The 19,679-nt window shown below is 43.7% G+C and overlaps 2 pseudogenes; both read left to right on the plus strand.

Moving 5' to 3' along the window:
• The first annotated feature begins 293 nt into the window (after positions 1–293).
• Positions 294–636, plus strand: LOC118675300 (annotated as a pseudogene).
• A 6,788-nt stretch (positions 637–7,424) lies between these two features.
• Positions 7,425–19,679, plus strand: part of LOC118675594 — a 32,905-nt pseudogene continuing 20,650 nt past the window's right edge.

Below are 19,679 nucleotides of genomic sequence, written 5' to 3' on the forward strand. Positions count from 1 at the left end.
CTCAGCATTAAAAGGAGATTTGGGCATCTGCAGAAAGAAATTGAGCAGCACAAGCAGAACATCAAGAAACTGAAAGATCATGATACTGAGGCAGTGTCAGGGTGAGGGGACAGCCATATTTTTCAGTGCGCCCGAGCTGTCAACAACAAAAAGTGTGTGGGAGCTGGGCAGGCGCACAGATAGGCACACAGACCCCAGGCCCACCTCGCCACCACCTGGCTTCACCGCCACTGCTGCTGATGCCGTCTCATGGGGCCTGCGACCCGCAGCGGGAGGGGGGGTTGGGGGGATGGATGTCTTACAAACTGAAGTTGACCATGCACATGCCCACCACCTCCATCAAGGCCTCTGGGAGCGTTCATCCGCCTTCCACCAGCATGGCAACGTCTTCCCAGTACCGCCAGCTGCTGAGTGACTAGGACCACCATCTCTAAGACACAGGGAACAGAGAACAGCCAGGTGCCCCAGAGCAAATATGCTGAGCTGCTGGTCATCATCGAAGAACTAGGGAAGGAGATCTGACTCATGTAAGCGGGCAGCAAGAGCACGATGGAGAGACTGAAACAAGGCATCATCCACACGACAGGGCTGGTTCAGGAGTGCTTGGACGAGATGAAGCAGAACACCAGGTCCTAGCCCCTAAGTCAGCATGAAAGGCTTTCCCTCTTCTTCCAAGAAGTGACAGCTCATGCTTGCACCCCCTTCAGATGAAACTTGGTTTCAAAATGGTAACAGCTTGGTTTCTCCTCCCCGTGCCCCTCCCGGGTTCATCAGGCTCTGAACCTCCCATTGCTGAGATGGAGAAGAGATTTTTGCAGTTATTAGATTTACATATTAGTTAGGAACTACCCAGGGCATTTTGTGTGTTTTTTTAAAGCATTGATTTACATGATGCATGTCAGTTACCTATCACAACAAACTGTAGTTGGCTTCCCAGATATGTGTTTCTCTTCTGGATACATTTCTGTTACTCACGTGGTTCTTTATGTTTCTCTTCTGAGCTGATCCAACTCTGAGGGTTTGTTTCAGTGAGTCCTGAGGCAGCGCTTTAGTAGCCAGTGCCCATTCACCACACAGTATAAATTCTTTTCAATGCAACTTTTTTTTTTTTTTGCTTAAGCATTTGCATGACTATTAGCACTTTGAAGTCAGTCTTTAAAATGCACAAGTTATAAATACAGAAGAAAGAGCAATTTATTGAACCTCGCCTGACAAGGACCCCTGAAATTTCCCCTAAGGATGTATGTACATTTCAGTTCTGCCTTTCCCATCAGTGGATCCAAACATCTGGAAGACAGTGACTAATAGTGTTTGCATCTTTGCATGTATTTATTACTTGATGTAATAAAGCTTATTTTCATTAACAACAACAAAAAAAGAAACTGAAAGATCATGCTGATGCTTAAGTGCACACAGTTCCCCATAGAATGGCTACATAGTGTCCACTTCTATGAAGACATAGTTCTAGTAACTAATATCTATCTATGCTGCCAACGGATTATAATAAATTGTGATCAGTGGGGAAAAAAAAACCCAAAAAACCAAGTGGGGTGACATCGGAATTACCCAAGCGTACCCCCAACCCCTTCACCTGCCCAGACACCTAGGGTCCCTTTACAGCTGGGCTGAGCCCAGTGCTGCCCAGTGGCCTGGACACCAGACCTGACCACCTCTCTGGTTTGGCCCAAACATCTGAAGTTCGCATTAGTTGCCAACTTAAGAAATTGGAGCATTCAAGTAAAATCAGGATTCCCCACTTCTCTTTCCAAAGTGGCCGATTGGGCTACCAACCAAGGGTGGTCGGTGTCACTTCAACCCTAAGAGGAACCCCCAGCTTGGGGGTGTGGTGAGGAGGAAGCTATCCGTGCAGACAGTTCAGTTGTGTAAACTCACACTGACAGTAGCACAGCCCAACAGTGTGGCCATTCAACTGCGAGGCAGCACAGCCATGAAACAGTCTGTCTGTTAAAAAAGGCCCCTCTCCAGCTTTCAGGGGGCTTCACCTACTCCAACCCACTGCACCCCACTCTGCCCCAGTGAGACAGCTTCAGTGTTTCAGCTCCAGCAAAGAGAACATGTCCCAGTGGAAAGGGAAAGTGTATCCATGGCCAATGTTGCTCAATGGATAGAGCCTCTGCCTGAGGACTGAAAGGCCCAGAGTTCAATTCCTGGTCAGGGCACATGCCTGGGTTATGGGTTTAATCCCCAGTGTGGGGTGTGCAGGAGGCAGTCAGTCAATGATTTTCTCTCATCATTGATGTTTCTATCTCCTTCCCTCTCTGAAATGAATCTATACTAATAAAAGGGTAATGTGCTAATTAGAACAAACAACTTCCAGACAACTTTCTGGATGTCCTTTTGGACAAAGCCATGGTAGCGGGGCCAAGGCAGAGGTGGTTAGGGGCGATCAGGCCTGCAGGGGAGAGCAGTTAGGGGGGTCAGGCCAGCAGGGAGAGCAGTTAGGGAGATCAGGTTGGCAGGCAGGTGAGCAGTTAGGAGCCAGTGGTACCAGATTGCAAGAGGGATGTCCGGCTGCCAGTTAGGGGGATCCCAGGGATTGGGATCCTAAACCAGCAGTCGGACATCCCCCAAGGGTTCCCCGATTAGAGAGGGTGCAGGCTGGGCTGAGGTAACCCCCCCCCCGCCCCCCCCCCCGTGCACGAATTTCGTGCACCAGGCCACTAGTCGTATATAATAAAAGGCTAATATGCAAATCAACTGAACAGCAGAATGACTGGTCTGCATGACACACACTGACCACCAGGGGGCAGATGCTCAACACAGGAACTGCCCCCTGGTGGTCAGTGCACTCCCACAGGGGGAGTGCCACTCAGTCAGAAGCCCTGAGCCGGGCTCACAGCTGGTGAGCACAGCAGTGGTGGAGGGAGCTTCTCCCACCTCTATGACAGTCAAACATCCCCTGAGGGCTCCCGCACTGCAAGAGTGTGAAGGCCAGGGTGAGGGACACCAACCACCCCCCAACCCCACTGTCATGCGCTGGGCCTGTAGTTTATAATAACAAACCTCAAATGCCTCCATCAAAAGGTTGTTGTAAGGTTGAAGCATATTTTATGAACCTGAGTAGATGCTAGTCCTTCAAAGACATTTGGGATAAAATCACATTGATGAAAAATATATTACTTTCTCTTTCAAGGAATAATATTGCTCCTTCTCCTTTTTTCCTTAGCTTATGGAGTAAATATTAGAGAAATTCCCTGTCTTTTAGAAGCCAGGAAATTTAAGAAACCCTCAAAGAGAAGCCCAGCAATTTGATAGGCTGAGCCAAGGCCTAAGGCCCGAGGCACATAGGATTCTGTCCAGCACTGCTTTTCTATAGCTTCACCTCAACTTATGAGTGTACTGCTGTTCTTTAGAAAGCCTCTTCAACTTTCTAGAAACTACACCAAGAAAATAATCTGAAATGTGAATTTCTGATTTACATAGACTGTTTAGAATAGCAACACTAGAAGAATGTTTAAATGTATTTTGTGTATGCATATGTACAGTCAGACTTTAATATGGTATTTTTAAAGAATGTTCATTGATACTGAAAAATACTTTATGATACAATGTTAGAAGAAAAGGTAAAATATAAAATCAGAAATTTAATCATTCTGCTTTTATAAATGTGTATGTGCATAGAAAATATTAAAAGAAAACATCTCCAAATAATAGCCACAGCTATCTCCCAGTGATGGGGATGACAAAATTCAATTTCCTCTTATACTTTACTGTGTTTTATACATTTTCTACAATAATAATATATTATAATTAGAAAAAAGTTTCACTTTATCAAGAGTCTTTTTCATGGATATGAGTTCTGTTCTGACTCAGCAATAAATCTGTGCTGAATAAGAACTTACTTTTTCAGCTTCCAGTTACCTTTACACAGCCCTTTTTTTAAGAAAATGATCCAGCCTGGCCAGTGTTGCTCAGTCGGTTGAGTGTTGTTCCATGCACTGACAGGTCATTGGTAGGATTCTGGGTCAGGACACAGGCCTAGGTAGTAGGCTCGATCCCCAGAGTGCAGGAGGCAGCTATCTCTCTCTCACTGATGTTTCTATCTCCCTCTCCCTTCCTCTCTTTCTAAAAAATCAATGAAAACATTAAAAATGATCTAATTCCTGCTGTAACTCCTGCCAGACTCTGCCTGTGTCTGTTAACTAGCCCACCAGGGTGTCATGCCATATCGACAGGACTCACCATTACAGGAAAGCAGGTAAAGGGATTTGAAAAAACAAATTCCCTTGTCTGCTGGTTCAGCAAATACTAGTTGAGCTGCTGCTCTCCCAGGCACATTTTTTAGTATTTTATGTTCCGCAAGTTGGTCTGAGGGCCTGGATAGAGAGATCTGGGGCCATGATTTGAAGCTTCATTCCTTTTGGAAACTGTGCCCAGGTAAACATTTCTCCAATGTGTCAGTTTTCTGGACATATTAGCAAAACTCTGAAACATGACTTTGAGTTATTAATTTTAAAAAGTGTTCAATGAGAATATTCTGTATTTCAAATTCTAGGCCAAGAACAGTGGACATGAATGTGCTGAGAGCCGCTCTTCTAGCCATGCAGCAATGCTTTACCACTGTGTGGCCTGCCGACGCGACCATAACACATCACTACTGCTCACTGTGAAGATGCGCTGAGGCAACTCTGTGTGGCTCCCCCACCAAGCGCTGGAACGTCGCCATTGTAAATTTCCATTCTATCAGTTATACTTGATATTCAAGCGCCGCCTTTCTAATTCTTCTGGTAAAGTTAAAATGCACCCTGACAAATAAAACAATGGCTCCCCTCCTCTTTGTAGATGTACTGTGAAACCTGTGTATATAGGAGACCATCATAATTTAATCTCCCATCTGCTGTAAACAAAGCTTCATTCTCTTAGTGCATATTATTATTCTGAATACATTAACACCCAGGAATACAATATCACCCAGGAATTAAAGTATTTGTCCCAAACAATATGCAAAAACAGTCCACAATTTCCCCTAATACTCCCACTTCTTGACACTCCCTCAGGCCCAGTCACTGATTCTGAGCTTCAGAATCAATACAGTATTAGAAGTGGGTGATAGTCAATAGCAAAAACCCTCTGCCCAACTTACTACAAGTTTCAAAGCATCTGGAATGTCAGTACTCTGTAAGCTAGCAAAGCTAACGAACAAAGTCTATGGGGTGAATACTTATGACCAACAATTCATTTATCAACAAAATATAAAAAATGTCTTTGAAAATATAAAAAATGTATTTGAAACACTTTTTGTATGTAGGACCATTATAACAGAGATTCCCAAGCTTTAATGAACACGTGAGTCCCCTGGGACCTTGTGAGAATGCAGGTCCCATATCTGTAAGCCCACAAATAGGGTCAGAGACTGCATTTTCACCAGACTCCAAGCAATGCTGATGCTGCCGGTCCCCAGATCACACTTGGAGGAGCAGGGATCCTCAGATTTACCTTATAGAGAGAAAAATGAGCATTGAAGGAAAATTCTGAGCTATCAAAAACAAAGAACTTTCTTTTAGAGCAAGAAAATAAGCTTCAGAAAGCTCTTCAATGTGTGGGTCTTTGGGACACTGTCTTTGGAAGGCCAGGCATGGCAGAGGGGAGTCACTGTCATGGACAATGGCCTCGGAGGTGGGAGGTGCAGGAAAGAAAGGGGGGGTTGGCCACCACAGCCTTCCTGTGGGGCATGGAGGCAGCTTATCTTTAAACACATGGGCCAAGTGAAACTTGTAGTATGAAAACGCTTTGCAGAGTACAATATAAATGCAGGGTGATATTATCATCATCATTATCTTGCACAGAGTTCTGGATCCCAAGGCCCAGGCTTAGAGGGTGTGGAAAATAAAAGAAACACAATGCCTATTTCAGAAAGCACTGGGAGGCACTGAAGGTTTCTTGAGATGAAGTCTGGGGCCACTGGGTGGGGAAGGGAACGATCAGCTCATTTCTTCTTACTCCAGCCCCTGCCTGAATTGGCTGTTCCTACCCATGACCACCCAACCTTGTCCCAGAATGAAGTAAGCTTGCCAAAGGACCTGAAATGTGCTGCTTGACCTTTCCAATTACTGATTTTTCTCCACAGCTTCCATACAACCTCACCCAAAGCACAAGTGTACAGCAAATTTTCTCATATCATCAACAACATCAAAGGAAATAAAACAGGCTGTTTTCCCCTAATATGTTCTACATTCCACCCATCTGTCTATTTATCCAACTGTCTATCCATCCATCATCTATCTATCTACACATGTATGTTGTGCTAAATAAATATGGTATATATAATATATATTATCTATTTATATAAAAACCCTGAGTATAACACCCGTCACGACCAAGGCTTGACCAACCAGAAGGAAGTCAGTCCTGCAGGGGTCACCTTAGCAATGGCTGCACCCTCCGTGATCTGTTTCTGGTGAGGGTGAGGTTTGAGGCAGGAACCGGCCCTCAGAGCATGGAGGCATATCTTTATAAAGTTTTAATACATTATATTAGGGGTCGTGGTGGTACTGTTTTACCTACAGTGTCTACAGGAATTGCTGAAAATTTACTTAATGGTGGAAGAACCTTTCATTCCCAATATAAATTACCAATTCCATTAAATGAAACTTCAATTTCTAGTCTCAATATAAACAGTGAAGTTGCTAAAACTATTAAAAAGGTCCAACTTCTCATTATTGATGAATGCATCATGGCATCCAGTCATGCTTTAATGCCATAGACAGATTACTAAGAGAAATTATGAATTTGAATGTTGTATTTGGTGGAAAAATTCTCCTTCTTGGAGGGGATTTTCGACTATGTCTCAGTATTGTACCACATGCTATATGATCGGCCATAGTACAAATGAGTTTAAAGTACTGTAATGTTTGGGGATGTTTCAGAAAGTTGTCTCTTACAACAAATATGAGATCAGAGGATTCTGCTTATAGTGAATGGTTAGTAAAACTTGGAGATGGCAAACTTAATAGCAGTTTTCACTTAGGAATGGATATTACTGAAATCCCCTGTGAAATGATTTGTAATGGATCTATTATTGAAGCTACATTTAGAAATAGTATATGTATAGATAATATTAAAAATATATCTAAATATGCAATTCTTTGTCCAAAAACTGAGCATGTTCAAAAATTAAATGAAGAAATTTTGGATATACTCGATGGAGATTTTCACATATATTTGCGTGATGATTCCATTGATTCAACAGATGATGCTGAAAAGGAAAATTTTGCCATCAAATTTCTTTTTCTTTTCTTTTCTTTCTTTTTTTATTGACTGTTGGAACAGCCTATTTAAAAAATGTACTCAGAAGATTTCTGACCCTACCTCTCTAACCCCATCCTGGTCAATACATTTTAGTAAGGCAGTTTGGTCACTAAATATGGCTGTCCACTGAAAGCAATCACTTCCTCTTGACGGCTATGTTAGAGTTCTCTGAAGAAACAGAACAAATAGGGTATGTGTGTGCATATATAAAGAGCTGTATTATAAGGAATGGGCTCATGATTAAGGAGTTGGAGAAGTCTCATGATCTGCTTCTGTAAGCTGGAGAACTAGGAGAACCAATGATATCATTCCAGTCTGAGTCAGAAGGCCTGCAAACCAGGAGTAAGTTCTAGTCCAGAGGCAGAAGACTAATGTCCTAGCTTGAAAACAGGCAGAGTGAATTGTACCTTACCCTGACTTTTGCTCTATTCTGGCCTCCAACAGATTGAATGAAAGCCCACCAACATCTCAGAGGGAAGTCTGCTTTACTGAGAGCACTGATTCAAATGGTAATCTCATCTGGAAACACTCTCAGACATATCCAGAATAATGCTTAACCAAATATTTGGGGGTCTCGTGTTCCAGTCAAGTTAAGACATAAAATTAATTATAGTTTCTTACTGAGTAATGATCAGAATGAGGGTTTGGGGAGTGTGTATAGATTTATTTTGAAAATTCAGTATTCTGATGCCCTGACTGGTGCTGGGTATGTTTTCTTTGCCCTAACAGCATCCCCAGGCCAACCTGGTTGCCACACCCTTCAGGTGGCACCTTAGCCAAAGGGAGGCCTTAAGCATTCACATTTAATTCTGGTTTAGCCACCTGGATTCTTTTGTTGGTTTGACATGGTCGTAGATATAACATTTGAAAAAAGAGTCATTCTTTGAGCCTTCCTCTCAGAGGAGAATGGCGTAGTAAAATTCTCCCAAACTGTTGTAAGCTCCCTAAACTTGACTGATTGTTGGTTTTGCCATCCCCACTAGGTGACTCTGATCACAATTTGATAGCCATTTCCTTTAATCTACTGAGAAGTCTATTGGAAAAATCAGTACTTTCAGCTCCTATACTTCCATGCAAAACATGTCACAACTTCCAGAACCTCCCACCTCCCTTGTAGCTATTAGTCATCCTATGGGGAGGACAAATGCCACCTGGCTTGTTGTGTAGGCATGTTGGACAGATTGGACTAATTGCCATTAGGCAGTCTTTTAAAAATAAGGACTGGTTTCAATTATTCTAAGTGAACTGAGAGCTCTGAGGCCTACCAGGTGGCCATAAGGCCACATTAGGGACCGTCAACCTGTATTTTCTGAGAGATGTAGGTGCCATTTGGGAGGCCCCAACAATTGTAAACAGGGCATCAAATATGCTCCCAGGATATCCCCATGTGGAAGCCAGGCACAAACTTGCCTTTCTCCCTGAAAACATGGTGCCTTGCACCATAGGGAGGGTCTTAAGCAACTTTCAGGTGTTTAGGGAAGCATCACGAATATACCAAGTAGTCATCAGATAACTGTGGAGATTGCTCCAAAACAAGGGTATCCTTGGGTACAGGGGGAGCTTCCTGGAGGGGTGCTGACTCATTTATGCACACTTGACAGGAGGTTATCCCTATCTTAAGGCTCATTCTCCTAGAAACGTTGCTATGGAATTTGTTCCTGACTTTAGCTGAAGCCATCAGTGATACCACTTTAGCCCTGCAATACATTCAGGTGACCCTCAACTCACTGGCCAGTATGGTTATGGATGATAGAATTGTTCTCAACTTCCTTGTGGGCCAAGGTAATATGCAATAGCCGATGTATCCTGTGTACCAGAATTAATACCTAGGCCAGGTACAAGGCCAATAAAGAAAGTAGAGAATACCATCTGGCTTTCTAAGGTAGACCTTGATGGCTTACTGATGGCTTATGGTTGTTGGTTTTGGGGGATTCTTTGTGTGTTTTTTTTGTTGTTTGTATTTCCAGCTGATTTGGTCAAGATCCTTGGGTATGATAGAGGTCAAGTCTGCAGATTGATTTCATCCTGTTTCTTGGAGTTCGGTTGACAGTATCCTTAATTAAATGCTGTATGAGACCATTAGAATGGATTTGGTTCCCATTTTTGATTAATCAGAGTGAGTGATGGTATGGCATACTCAAAATTCATTAGAAGCCATCTGTACAAAGTGCTGCGGAGGCTTGAATAGGAGTAACTATTTTAGCATGGAAATGAAATAACTTGCCAATGTCACTCAGCTAGGAAGTGGGAAGTGAGAATTGGAGCCAAGATCTATTCACTTCCAAATCTACTGATTTCTACTAAACCTCATTGCCTCAAGCATAAGACTGAGACCATCAGCCAAAGAAGAACTGAGAGAAACATGGCATTAGTTTTAGGTATTTTTCTAAAATTGGCTTGGTGGTCCACAGAGTTGGTTGTGAGTTTGGAGAAGTCTGATGAAGAACCCTAGCATATTTTTTATTTTAGTTATTTTTTTAATTGTTTTATTGCTTAAAGTATTACAAAGGGTATTACGTATGCCTCCTTTTTTTTCCCGCCCTTGACAATCCCCTGGCCTCTCCTACCCCCCAGTGTCTTATGTCCATTGGTTATGCTTATATGCATGCGTACAAGTCCTTTGGTTGATCTCTTATCCTCCCCTCCTGCCCCCCCAACCCTCCCCGGCCTTCCCACTGTAGCTTGACAGTCTGTTCGAGGCTGCTCTGCCTCTGTATCTATTTTTGTTCATAAGTTTATAATGGCCTTAATTATCCCTGAATGAGTGAGATCATGTGGTATTTTTCCTTCATTGACTGGCTTATTTCACTTAGCATAATGCTCTCCAGTTCCATCCATGCTGTTGCAAATGTTAAGAATTCCTTCTTTTTTACAGCAGCATAGTATTCCATTATGTAGATGTACCACATTTTCTAATCCATTCATCTACTGATGGGCACCTAGGCTGTTTCCAGATCTTATCTATGGTGAATTGTGCTGCTATGAACATAGGGGCGCATATATCCTTTCTGATTGGTGTTTCTGTTTTCTTGGGATATATTCCTAGAAGTGGGATCACGGGGTCAAATGGGAGTTCCATTTTTAGTTTTTTGAGGAAACTCCATATTGTCTTCCATAGTGGCTGCACCAGTCTGCATTCCCACCAGCAGTGCACAAGGGTTCCTTTTTCTCCACATCCTCTCCAGCACTTGTCGTTTGTTGATGTGTTGATGATAGCCAGTCTGACAGGTGTGAGATGGTACCTCATTGTTGTTTTGATTTGCATCTCTCGGATGTTTACTGACTTTGAGCATGTTTTCATATGTCTCTTGGCTTTTTGAATGTCCTCTTTTGAAAAGTGTTTATTTAGATCCTTTGCCCATTTTTTGATTGGATTGTTTATCTTCCTTTTGTTAAGTTGTATGAGTTCCCTATAAATTTTGGAGATTAAACCCTTATCGGTGATAACATTGGCAAATATGTTCTCCCATGCAGTGGGCTTTCTTGTTGTTTTGTTGATGGTTTCTTTTGCTGTGCAGAAGCTTTTTATTTTGATGTAGTCCCATTTGTTTATTTTCTCTTTAGTTTCCAATGCCCTAGGAGCTGTATCGGTGAAGAAATTGCTTCGGCATATGTCTGAGATTTTGTTGCCTTTGGATTCTTCTAATATTTTGATGGTTTCCTGTTGTACATTTAAGTCCTTTATCCATTTTGAGTTTATTTTTGTGTATGGTGTAAGTTAGTGGTCTAGTTTCATTTTTTTGCATGTATCTGTCCAATTTTCCCAACGCCATTTATTGAAGAGACTATCTTGACTCCATTGTGTGTTCTTGCCTCCTTTGTCAAATATTAATTGAGCATATTGGTTTGGGCTGATTTCTGGGCTCTCTATTTTATTCCATTCATCTATATGCCTGTTCTTGTGCCAGTACCAGGCAGTTTTGAGAACAGTGGCTTTGTAATACAGCTTGATATCTGGTATTGAGATCTCACCTACTTTGTTCTTTCTCAGGATTGCTGCAGCTATTCAGGGTCTTTTTTTTTATTCCAGATGAATTTTTGGAGAGTTCATTCTAGGTCTGTGAAATATGCCATTGGTATTTTAATGGGAAGTGCATTGAATTTATAGATTGCTTTGGGTAGTATGGACATTTTAATGATGTTGATTCTACCAATCCAAGAACATGGTATGTTCTTCCATCTGTTTATGTCTTCCTCTACCTCATTTTTCAACGTCCTGTAATTTTCTGAGTAGAGGTCTTTTACATCTTTAGTTAAGTTTATTCCTGGGTATCTTAATTTTTTTGGTGCAATGGTAAATGGGATTGTTTTTTTGTCTCTCTTTCTGTAAGTTCCATCAAATTTCTTAATAGTATTACTCCTTTGGGAATGCCGTGTCATAAATTAAAATTGAAAGTGGGTGCAATCATCATGCTATTGAGAAATTTTAATAGTAAATAGGGTCTTTGTAATGGTACCAGATTTATTATCAAAAGATTACGACCTAACATTATCTAAGCTGAAGTATTAACAGGATCTGCAGAGGGAGAGGTTGTTCTGATACCAAGAATTGATTTGTCCCCATCTGACACTGGCCTCCCATTTAAATTAATTTGACAACAGTTTCCCATGATGCCAGCATTTGCGATGACTATTAATAAATCACAAGGACAAACTCTAGACAGAGTAAGAATACTCCTACCTGAACCTGTTTTCGCACATGGTCAGTTATATGTTGCTTTCTCTAGAGTTTGAAGAGCATGTGATGTTACAGTTAAAGTTCTAAGTACTTCATCACAAGGGAAATTAGTCAAGCATCCTGAAGTGTTTTCACTCTTAATGTGCTGTACAGGGAGATATTAGAATAAGTTGAATCATTCTATCAGTCATTTCTTGCATCACTGTTGTTTTTATATCATATTTTTGTTGTTTTTATATCATGTTTTTGTTTTTATATCATGCCTCTGTTATTACATCATTTTGTTACTCTTTATTTATTAATAAATTTAATCTCTCTTTAAATGTATATTATTTTCATATACATTTTACTAATTTCCTTTCATCTCTGACACTTCTATTATAGAGAAAGGGCAAACAGCAATATTAAAATATTTCCTCTAATTAATTCCCTTTTTAAAAATATTTTTATTGATTTCAGAGAGGAAGGGGGAGAGAGAGAGAGAGAGAGAGAGGGAGGGAAAGAAACATCAATGATGAGAGAGAATCATTGGTCAGCTGCCTCCTGCCCGCCCCTCACTGGGGATCAAGCCCACAATCCAGGCATGTGCCCTGGACTGGAATCGAACCTGGGACCCTTCAGTCCCCAGGCCGACATTCTATCCACTGAGCCAAACCAGCTGGGACAAATTAATTCCCTTTTAATGTGCATGAATTTCATGCACCGGGCCACCGGTCCTATTATAAAGAGCCCTTCCTAAACGTCCTGAAAGACCGGATGGACGACCAAACAGGGAGCGGTTAGGGACGCACCTAGACAATGTGATAGGGTGCGAGATTGATGGGAGACAAAGAAATAGGGGGGAAGGTCTTAAGGGTCTGCGGGTTTGTGTGGTCAGCCCAGGGTAGGTTTGGAGTGTACTGGGGAAGGAAGAGGAAGATCCAATTGGAAAACAGCTCAGCACAGTACCTTTCTCATTGCAAACCAGGATTTCGCCAGCAGTGGACTGAATGGGTGGTTGTTTCATGAGTGCACTTGGGACTGACATGTTCATGGCAGTGGCAGTATTCCCAAAACTTCACTGATTCCAATATTTCCAATGTCAGAGAACAGAAAAATCCTCTCCAACTAGAGGCCCTGGATGTTGCAATGCAACTGAAGGAAACACCACTTAAGGAGGAGCTAGAAAAACCGGAAGAATGTGACCAGAGGATTGTGGGATTGTGGGATTGTGGAGGATGCCTGGGCACCTAAGGCTAGAACATGAGCCTGTTACTGAGCATGTACATAGTCAACCTTATAGTCCTCAGTCTCGCAGTATTTGGACGTGACTTCTGGCGGGAAATTATTTATTTGTTACCTTGGTTTTAAGCAGAGGACAAGAGCTGTGAGTATGACCAGCTCCAGGAGGAGTACACACACACCTCCCAGGAACTGCAGATGAAGCGCACCACAATTGAAGTCTTCAATGAAACCATCAAGATCTTCAAAGAGCAGGGCCAGACTCAAGAGAAGTGCAGCAAAGAGTATCTGGACCACTTTCAGTGTGGGGGCAATGAAAAAGAGATGCAGAGGATCCTGCTGAACTCAGAACGGCTCAAGTCTTGCATTGCTGAGATCCATGAGGGCTGCAGGAAGCTGGAACAGGAGCTGCGGACACAGGCCTTGGAGATAAGTTCATGAATAGCCTGAAGCCAGATCTCATGCAGCTACGCAAGATCTGAGACCAGTACCTGGTATGGCTCACCCAGAAAGGTCCCCAGCAGAAGAAAATCACCGAGTGGTTGGGAATCAAAAATGAGACTGAAGACCAGTATGCACTGGTGGAGGATGAGGATGACCTCCCCCACCATGAGGAACGAACCTGGTATGTGGGCAAGATCAACCTCATGCAGGCTGAGGAAATGCTGAACAGCAAGCGGGATGGTACCTCCCGCTGCTCTGTGGTGATGGACAGCGATACCAAGCACTGTGTCATCTACTGCTCGGCCACTGGCTTTTGCGGAGCCTTACAACCTGTATGGGTCTCTGAAGGAGCTGGTGCTGCATTACCAGCACACCTCCCTCGTGCAACACAACGACACCCTTACCATCACACTGGCACACCCCATGCGAGCCCAGCCTCCCCTTTGTGAATCTTTCTCTGTCTCAATCTCTCTCTTGCTTTCTCTGAGTCTCTCTCTTCCTGTCACTCTTTCTATCCCCATTTCTGTCTTCTCTGTCTCTCTTATTCTCTGTAACTCTAAGTCTCTGTTAGAGGAGCATACCTCCTCCACCCCATGACCCCTTTCCCCATGGGCACTGCCCTCACTTGGCTCTGGCTGCCCCCACCAGTTCCTACAGTTCCCCTAAGCTCCCCCTTCCTGTACCTGCCATGTTACAAATTGGTGTACCTGCCCCTGGGGTGTTCAGCCTCAGCCTGGTGCCCTGATTTTTAAGCCATATACTTGGGGTGAGGGCAGGAAGAAGGCGGGAAGGAACTTCGCTGGGCCACTTCCAAGAACCTCAGCTGTGACATTTGGGGCTGGGCAGGTCCCACAGGTTCCACCCCACAGACCCAACTTCTCCTCCAAATCCTGAAGTGAGACCTGCACTGGTTACCCCCACATGGAGCTGCTGAACAGAAGCCCTCCTCCCCAAAAAGCAAAATTATTAAAAATAACCTCAAGAGCTGGGCCTTACCTGACCCCAGGCTTCCCAGGAACCAAGACTGCTGCAGGTACTGCTGGGCCAGCTGAGATGCACTGCTGCTCACAGCACCTCCGCTTGATGCAGTTTCAAGGCTTCTCCTTGATCATGTTGGGTTCTGATTTTGTTTCCTTGACTGTAAACCCATTTTCTTCTCTTTTGGGACAAGAATCCTGGTTTTCTATGCTGCCATGACCCCCCTTCTGCCTGCCTGGCTAGGCAGGCAGGTGGATTTTGTATGGTAAGTTGAAACTGATGTGGATATAAAACATTGAACTAAAAAAAAAATAAAAAGGAAATGGGATAGTGACGAATAAGAAACTTTGGGTACAGCAAAGGGAAGTTTGTCCAGACTATTGAGAGCTAAGAATTAGAGTTTAATTGGGATAGAAATCCTGCTAATAGCATCTGATGCCTGAAATCTGAGCACTCTACTTTTAGATTTTCCAGTTCAAGTTTTTGGAGACTGCCTATTAAAACATTCCTGGTTGGAAAGTGTTTGTAAAGAAGCCCACAAGTATTAAGTATTTGCTGTGTTTACCATGCTTAGCTCTCTGTAAGGAATATGGAATAATGTTAAATGCCTCATGTTCTTAAGAAGCTTGACTTTTAAAATAAAAAAATACAGAAGAAATATAAATATTAAAAATAGAAAAAGAAGAAGCTTGAGTTTTAGGGGCAATCGGGCAGGCAGACAAGCAGTTAGGAGCCAGCAGTCCCGGATTGCGAGAGGGATGTCTGACTGCCGGTTCAGGCCTGATCTGTAGGATTGGGCCTAACACAGCAGTCGGACATCCCCCAAAAGGTCCTGGATTACGAGAGGGTGCAGGCCGTGCAGATGGACCCCCCGCCTCCGTGCACGAATTTCATGCACAGGGCCTCTAGTCTATACTAATAAAAGGGTAATATGCTAATTAGGCTGGATAGACTGGACATCTTCTGGATGTTATTCCAGACATCCTTCCTGACAAAGTTGGGGCCCAGGCAAATCTGCCTGGGGTCCTGGGTGCCTGTGGCCAGCCCGGACAAAACCGCCCAGGGTCTCAGGTGCCTGCCTGGGTGAAGTCGCCTGGGGTTCTATGTGCCTGCGGCCAGCCCAGGTGAAGCCGACCGTGGTCCCAGGTGCCTGCGGCTGGCCAGAGGGAGGGAAGCCTGAGTCCTGGTTGCCTGTGGCTGGCCGGAGGAGGGAAGCCTGGGTCCTGGGTGTAGGGGCTGAGGTAGAGGCAGTTAGGAGCAATTAGGCAGGCAGGAAAGAGGGGCATCAGGCAGGCAAGCAGAGGTGGTTAGTGGTGATCAGGTAGGCAGGCAGAGGCGGTTAGGGGTGATCAGGAAGGCAGGCAGGCAGGCAAGCGGTTAGGAGACAGCGGTCCTGGGTTGTGAGAGGGATGTCCAGCTGCTGGTTTGGGATCAGGCCTAAACCAGCAGTCAGACATCCCCCAAGGGCTCCCAGATTGTGAGAGGGTGCAGGCTGGGCTGAGGGACCCCACCCCCCACAAATTTCATGCACCAGGACTCTAGTGATATATATAATTACATATATATTCTTATATCTTTCATGAGGTTGAGATTTCTCAGTCCTTGTTATTGTGTGTGGTTCATGACATTTTATATATATACTAGAGGCCTGGTGCACAAAAATTTGTGCACCCAGGCAGGGGGGAGGTCCCTCAGCCTGGCCTGTGCCCTCTCACAGTCTGGGACCCCTCGGGAGATGACCATCTGCTAGCTGAGGCCTGCTCCCAGGGGATTGGGTCTAAACTGGCAATCAGACATCCCTTTGGCAGCCCGGCAGCAATTGGGGGATGTCCACTTGCCAGCGGGGAGCAGATCTAAGCTGCAGTCGGACATCCTTAATGCTGCCGAGGAGGCAGGAGAGGCTCCCACCACCACCGCTGTACTGGCAGCCATCAGCCTGGCTTGTGGGTGAACAGAGCTCCTCCTGTGGGAACTCACTGACCACCAGGGGGCAGCTCCTGCATTGAGCGTCTGACCCCTGGTGGTCAGTGTGTGTCATAGTGACCAGTCATTCCCAGTCTTTCTGTTGTTAGGGTCAGTTTGCATATTACCCTTTTACTATATAGGACAGAGGCCTGGTGCATGGGTGGGGGCTGGCTGTTTTGCCCTGAATGGTGTCCCAGATTAGGGTGGGTGTCCCACTTGGGTGCCTGGCCAGTGTGGGTGAGGGGCTGATGGCTGTTTTCAGGCTGCCTGCACCCCCTCAGGGTTGGGGTCCTCACTGGGGTGCCTGGCCAGCCTGGATGAGGGGATGAGGGGATGAGGGCTGTTTTCAGGTGGGCCAAGCCTGCAACTGAAGTGGCCAGTCTCTCCTTTTTTTTTTTTTTATTCTGGGATTTATTTACCTTCTGTAATTGAAATTTTGTTGCGACTCCAGCTCCGAGGCTGGCTGGCTGAAAGCAAGTTTCTGGGGTTTGTTTAGCTTCTATAATTGCAACATTGGTGCTTAGAGTGCAGCTCAGAGCTGGGCTGTGCAGGCGGGGAACCTTGGCTTCCTCCATCGCCGGGGCAACCAAGCTTCATGTTTGCTTCAACTGCCTGGCTGCCGGCCGCCATCTTGGTTGGCAGTTAATTTGCATATCACCCTGATTAGCCAATGGGAAGTGTAGTGGAGGTGTGGTTAATTACCATGTTTGTCTATTATTAGATAGGATGTTTTATCAATATCATGGGTTGATCTTGGACAGTTAGCAGTAACTTGCTTCACTTGTTGGTAAACGCTGACTTGCCTATGATCTTGTGGACTCCTATCAATAGAAGTAATGTTTGCTCAGGAATGGGAACTGTTGGTGTTTGTTTGTTTGTTAGAGTCTTTGATAGGAACAAATCAGAGGATAAAATTACCTTGCTTTTGACAGCTACTTGGTCAAAGAGGTTTCAACATTGTCTGATTTGGTGTACTGGGGAGAAGAAATTTGGCTTCAAAGTTCAAGTTATGATCACTGGGCTCTCAATTAGAATCAGAATGGATGGAAAAATTTGTGATTAAATGTTTAATAACAGTTGACCATAAGAGGTGCATATTTCTGGCACTTCATTTCTCACTTAACATCTATCCAAGTGATTTATTGATCACTTACTCCAAGCAAGGATCCTGGTTATATAGACTAGAAGCAATATTTCCCCTAAAGGTGTTCACAGCCTGTGTGTATGTGTATGCTGGCTTGTGTGTGTCTAAATAGACATATCTGTCCCAGGGTATAAGTGTGTCTCGGTGTAATCATCTAAATGTGTGTGTGTGTGTATGTGTGTGTGTGTGTGTGAGAGAGAGAGAGAGAGAGAGAGAACAAAGAACTTCTTCTTCAAGATGATATGCCAAAGAAAAGGTAGATGTAAGCACAGAGCACTGAGGGGACACACAGGAGGGTCTCCTGACCCAATTGTGGAGTTTAGAGGAAGGCTAACCTCACTGGAGTGACATACCTAAGCTGAAACTTGAAGGATGAATAGGACTAGCCAGGCAAAGTGTAGGAGGAATCAGAGGAAAAGGTATATTAAAGGTCCAACTTGAGACTATTTTGGCATGAAGGTAGCTTTGAGTGTGGGGCAGGAGCACCCATGAGAGTCAGGAAGGGGGAGGTAAACAGAGAACAGAATATACCTTCTATGTCCACATATCAGAGAGAAGCTCCACATCATATTTCCACCACTCACTCTCTGCAGCAGTAATAATCCCTGAAATATTCTTCTGTGGTTTATTCACTGGTGAAACCTGAAAATCTTCAAACTATTTTTCTACCTGATTTCTTCCTGCTCCATGTAATCATTGTGTAACACACACACACACTCACACACACACACACGAATGATAGGTGTAGGAGAGAAAGGGGAAGCTTGGCCTCTCTCTTCACAGAAACCATATCTCTTTATGAACAAGGAGTGCTTCTACCGCCAACTTAAAAAACATTCACACAGAGTGAGGCATCTCAACAAGTATCTTAACAATGTCCACTCTCCTGTTAATGCAGGAATAGAAGACCCATCTTATGCAGCCAATGGTCTAGATCAGTGGTCGGCAAACTCATTAGTCAACAGAGCCAAATATCAATAGTACAACGATTGAAATTTCTTTTGAGAGCCAAATTTTTTAAACTTAAACTATATAGGTAGGTACATTGTTATTAACTTAATTAGGGTACTCCTAAGGCTTAGGAAGAGCCACACTCAAGGGGCCAAAGAGCCGCATGTGGCTCACGAGCCGCAGTTTGCCAACCATGGGTCCAGATTCTAGATTTAGGTGAGTTGACTTAAAAGATCTGATGGATCTGCCTGGGTGGATATCCAAATAAGTAATTGCTTAAGAACGTGGAACACAGGGATGGGGAGATACACAACATGATTAAGGAGCCCAAGATAGCATCAGAAAGGACCTAATAGAGGAGGAATTGGGGCAGAGGTTATCAGTGCCCCAGCTTTTTCTAAATTTAACATGACTAGCCAAATATAAGAAATCATTATTGAGAAAATGTGGAAGTGTAGCCAAAAGTTTGGGCAATGGAAAATTATAATGGAAACATAAAATTTTACAATGCAGGGATTGTAGAATGATGAATGTCTTTTATATTTTAAGAATGAAGTTCAATGGACCATCTCTTAGCATTATCCTGAAAGCTTATACTTTTGATTAAAATCATAAAGTCTATCTTAGAGAGTCAGGAAACAGTGTGCATAAACCGAAACATTCTACCACCTGGATAACTAGTGTTCTCATTTTCCTTCTGTCTTTAATTTAATTAAATGAGTCTTGGTCAATCTAGATTTATTGTTTGTAAACTTTGTGTAGAAAATTTAAAAAAGAGAAATTTTAAAAGATTATTTAAAAGTTTACACATGGCATCATTTTTCAGGAAATACAAAATCAGACCCAAACTTAGCCATAGTGCTTGGGGAAATGACCAATGCATATGACTTGGTGTTGCCTACCTGGATGGGGCCGGAGGTTAACTGGGGACAGACTCTAACAACCCATGTGAATAGTCCAGGATCCTTCATGTGCTGACTTAGAGAAGGGTGATGATTAAGGAGGGAGGAGGCCAGCTGGAGAAAGGCT

Source organism: Myotis myotis, unplaced genomic scaffold (genome assembly GCF_014108235.1).
Source record: "Myotis myotis isolate mMyoMyo1 unplaced genomic scaffold, mMyoMyo1.p scaffold_m19_p_2, whole genome shotgun sequence".
Lineage (NCBI taxonomy): Eukaryota > Metazoa > Chordata > Mammalia > Chiroptera > Vespertilionidae > Myotis > Myotis myotis.